At 42.2% G+C, this 4,365-nt stretch overlaps 1 pseudogene; it reads left to right on the top strand.

Moving 5' to 3' along the window:
- Positions 1-380: 380 nt before the first annotated feature.
- LOC117718131 (large ribosomal subunit protein uL18m pseudogene) lies at positions 381-1,012 on the top strand (annotated as a pseudogene).
- The last annotated feature ends 3,353 nt before the right edge of the window (positions 1,013-4,365 follow it).

The following is a 4,365-nucleotide window of genomic DNA, read 5'->3' as shown; positions in this document are numbered from 1 at the left end:
AGATGAGCTGTGTAAACTCACTTCATGGCTAGTCTTTAAGTTTTAAGACCTGCGCTATGACTTAGAAGAAGAAATAAAGTGCAGTGTATTAACTGAGGGGAAGACGTGCTTAAGCTAACAGTGAGCAGAGATTGGACAAGAGCCTCTTGTGCCTACTTAGATGCTATATGAAATCTTTACCACAAAACTATTATTGGCACGAATGGGGAGAATTCTTGATTATTATGAATAAACAAATCTCATAGAACGTTATCAGACTTAGCTAAGTCTATAATGTCTTTAAATATTTTTTATTCCCACAGTTAACATGGCTGCGACTAGTTATTCACCCAGACTGCCGTGAGCAAGGAAGGCAGGGCATTGTGAGGCTTTGCGCAGAGATGGCGCTTCAGCCTCGGTTCTGGAAATGTCTGTCAGTTTGCAGGAACCTGGAATGTGGGTTCACAGCCCTTCCACCAGTTCCACGCTGGCGGTGCAGCCCGACGTGGAGACTAAGGAAAACAAAGCGGTGGCTCCAGAGTTCACCAACAGAAACCCTCGGAATCTGGAGCTTAAAAGCCCGGTATAGCCCGGAAAGAACGGGGTTGGGCTACAGTGTGGCCCAACAGTGAGTTCTGGCACAGGTTGCGAGTTGTAAAGACTAAGCATCACGTAGAAGCATTTGTTGAGCATCTTAACGGCCAGGTTGTGGTTTCAGCATCCACTTGTGAGTGGGCTATTAAGAAACACCGTTATAGTACCCGAAATGTGGTGGCTTGTGAGAGCGTAGGGCGAGTGTTGGCACAGTGGTGCTTAGAAGCAGGAATCAACTTCATGGTCTACCAGCCCACGCCATGGGAGGCGTCCTCAGACTCGATGAAACGTTTACAAAATGCCATGACAGAAAGTGGCGTGATGCTTCGGGAGCCTCGAAGAATCTATGAATGAAATAGAAGTGTTAACTGTTGTTGGAAGTTTAAATATCAAACTACCATCTACAGCCACCAGAAGAAAGCATCTTCATTAAAAAAAGAAAGAAAGAGAGAAAGAAAGGGAGAAAGAAAGAGAAGCATTTGGAAGGAGAATCAGACTGAAAGCTTCATAGCAATAAAGCAACAGTGAAAACTTAAAGTTAGCTTCTTCCACTTTTATGTGTGCTTGTGTGGTTTCATACGGGCTTAATGTGTCTGTCTCCATTCTTGGACATGAGATGTATTTAAGAAAAGTAGTCACTATTTGAAGAATGAATTAAAACATTTATAACAAACTGATAAAAATACTTTGTATTTATTATTTTTAATTTTATGTGCACAGGTGTTTTGTTTGCAATATGTGTGTGTGTGGTGCTCATGGAGGCCGGTAGAGGGTACTGGATCCGCTCGAGCTTGGGTTAGATGGTTGTGAGACACTGTGTAGCTGGGGGGAATGGAACCCTGGTCCTCCAGAAGAGCAGAGAGTGCTCTTCATCACTGAGCTGTCTCTCCAGCCCTTGTCTGTAATTTCTTTAATAATTATTTAAGATTGTATTTATTTATTATGTGTGTGTGCACATGTACACGCCACAGCACAGGATGTCAAGGGACACCCCGTGGGACCTTGTTCTTTTCTACCAATGGTTTCCAGAGATTGAGCTGAGGTCATCAGGCTCCACCCACTGAGCTGGCTCGTTGGCCCTCATCTGTGATTTCATTGGGCTTCATCAAATCTTTCTAGAACCAATTGGGAAGAATAATTTGGGGCAATTGAGTTTTGTCTTGTGTGTGTGTGTTTTTCCAATATTATTATTTTTTTCTTTCAGTTACTTTTCTCATTTACAGTGAAAAACTCCTAACAAGAGCCACTTAGGGAAATAAGAGTTCACAATTAGAAGGTGGAGTCGGCTGTAGGGGAAAGTCATGTGGCAGGCACGTGAGGCAGCTGGTCCACCATGCTGTGTTGGCAGCCAGGGAGCAGAGAACAATGGACTCTGAGGCTCAGTTTCTCTCTCGCTTGGCTTCAGTCTGGGATTCCAGCAGGGGTTCTGGGATGTCACCTAATTGAGCTTGGGTCTTCTCTTTGCTGTTAGATCTTTCTGGAAACTCACTCATAGACACATCCAGAAATGTGTCTTCATGGAGTTTCTAAATCCTCATGAAACTGACAAAGGTTAGCCAGTCCATGCACCATCTTTCTGTTTGATGGATTATTTCATTTTACAGAACATGCATCAATTGGCAACATTATGGACTGTTTGTTTTCCTAAGAGTCAAATAGTGAGTGTTTTAGACTTTATAACACAGCCCACCCAAATCAGTATTACATGTAAAAGGTGACCCATACACCACCCGAGGGAAGGGGCACTACTGGATTCCTGGGACACTTTACTTACCGTCACTGACATAGTTCACATCAATTCTAGCATTGTAAAATATTCTTCTTTTGATTGTTTTCTTTTAGTCATTTAAAAACAAAAACAAGCAGTGGGCCATATTTGACCCATGGGCTGCAGTTTCCTGAACTCTCAAAACCTTAAAGAGAGAGAGAGAGAGAGAGAGAGAGAGAGAGAGAGAGAGAGAGAGAGAGAGGAAAGCACTAGTATGGCGCTGGAGAGATGACTCAGAGGATAAGAGAACACTGGCTGATCTTATCTTCAACCAGAGTGAGTCTATGAAGGAATACATTTCTCTGGGTATTTGGGGTTCCCTTTGGGGGGGCCACTTTTCTTCATTCGCATGGGATGAAGATGTACCCTATGGAAATCCATTAGTTCTGCCAAAGTCAGTTGTCTCACATTTCAGTTGTGTGGTTATTTGGGAAATCCGTCTCCCTATTAGCCAATGGCTTCACTAAACACTAGGGCTGAAAATATTACCAAACACCCCGCAGGCATGTTGGAGACTTTAAATAATGTATGAGCATTAAAAGTGTAAAAGAAAAATGCATATATTAATCTCTGAATAAAGCCAATGGAAAGATGAATCGAGCAGAACCTTCCTGTTTAAATATAAAGAACCGAATTACTGCCCACGTCAGCACGCTCAGAGAAGACACTTGCTATTTACTTATTTTTTACAACAAGAGCTGGAAAGCAGCTAATAGTTTAGCTGCCATCAAAGATGGGCTTGGAGATCTGCAAAATAATGTAAATTCATTTTAATTCGAACTAAAGTACATAGTCAGCATCACCACAGAAATGTCTCAGGGGCTAAATTTTATTAAAATATTTGTTTTTTATATCCCTTCTAATGTGAAGCATTTTTTCCTATTATAATATAAACTTTCTATACTTAAAAAAGGAAGAGAAAACTCAAACACTCAAATGGGAATTGCGTGGGGCGCATCTCTGTGAGGAGGTCTGTTATTTGTCAACTCTCAGCACTCTGGAGGGCTCCCAGTCAGAGTTAGCATTCAAGAACAAGCTGGATTTATACCCTCCTGCTTTATGGCCTTTACAGTTGCCAATATATCTTTTCAAGGTTAATTTTATTTTTTTCTAGACATATCTTTTACCATCCAAAATTAAACTGTTGGCTTTGTTTAAGACTGACTTAGTCCTGGCGCCTGGAGAGACCGGTCAGTGGCAAGGGACATTTGCTGCTCTTGTAGAACACTCTGGTTCAGTTCCTAACACCCCATGGCAGCTCACAGCCTTCCCTTACTGTGGCCCCAGGGGATATGACCCCTCTCTGCTGGCCTTGGTGAGCAGATATAGATGATATACAACCAGACAAAACATAACATATAAAATAAAGACAAATACATCTAAAATTGACTTATGAGCCTTCAGAGAAGGTTCACAACCACCAGGAACTCTAGGTCCAAGGAATCTGAGGGCACCAACAACATATGTTGAACACATAAATTCATGCAGGTACCATACATATAAATAAACAAATAAATATTCAAAAATAAAATTAAATTGGCTTAACATTAACGGAGAAAAAGGACCCTCCTTGTGGTTTTTGGGTGGGATTTGGGCTATGTGAAATTGGAAGTGAAACTCGTTGGGACAAAAATCACCATGGGTGGTTTCAATTATGTGTGAAAACTCCAGAAAGTTTCTCAAGGATGCCCTTGCTGCAGACCCTCAGGTGCACTCTTTCTGCTTGTGGAGAGAGGGCAGACAGGGCCGTGATCAGTTTTGCCACTAGTAATCAGTCCTGACAAATGAAGCTGAAGACAAAAGAACCACACAGAATTGCATCTGTGACAGCTGAGGACAACCTCAAGTGCCTCCCTCCCCACCCCCAGGTTCCTTCAGGTGTCAGGGCAACCTGGGGGAAAGACAGCTCTTGAATGCTGGTAAGACTTCATTTTAATGAAATCAGGGGAGAGAGGTGCCTCGGCTTTGTTACATTTCAATTATGTGAAAATGGAACCTTATTAAGTAGAACAGAGAGGAGGTGT

The sequence above is a fragment of the Arvicanthis niloticus genome, chromosome 12, assembly GCF_011762505.2.
Source record: "Arvicanthis niloticus isolate mArvNil1 chromosome 12, mArvNil1.pat.X, whole genome shotgun sequence".
NCBI classification, from domain to species: domain Eukaryota; kingdom Metazoa; phylum Chordata; class Mammalia; order Rodentia; family Muridae; genus Arvicanthis; species Arvicanthis niloticus.
This window is presented reverse-complemented; position numbering and strand designations above follow the sequence as displayed.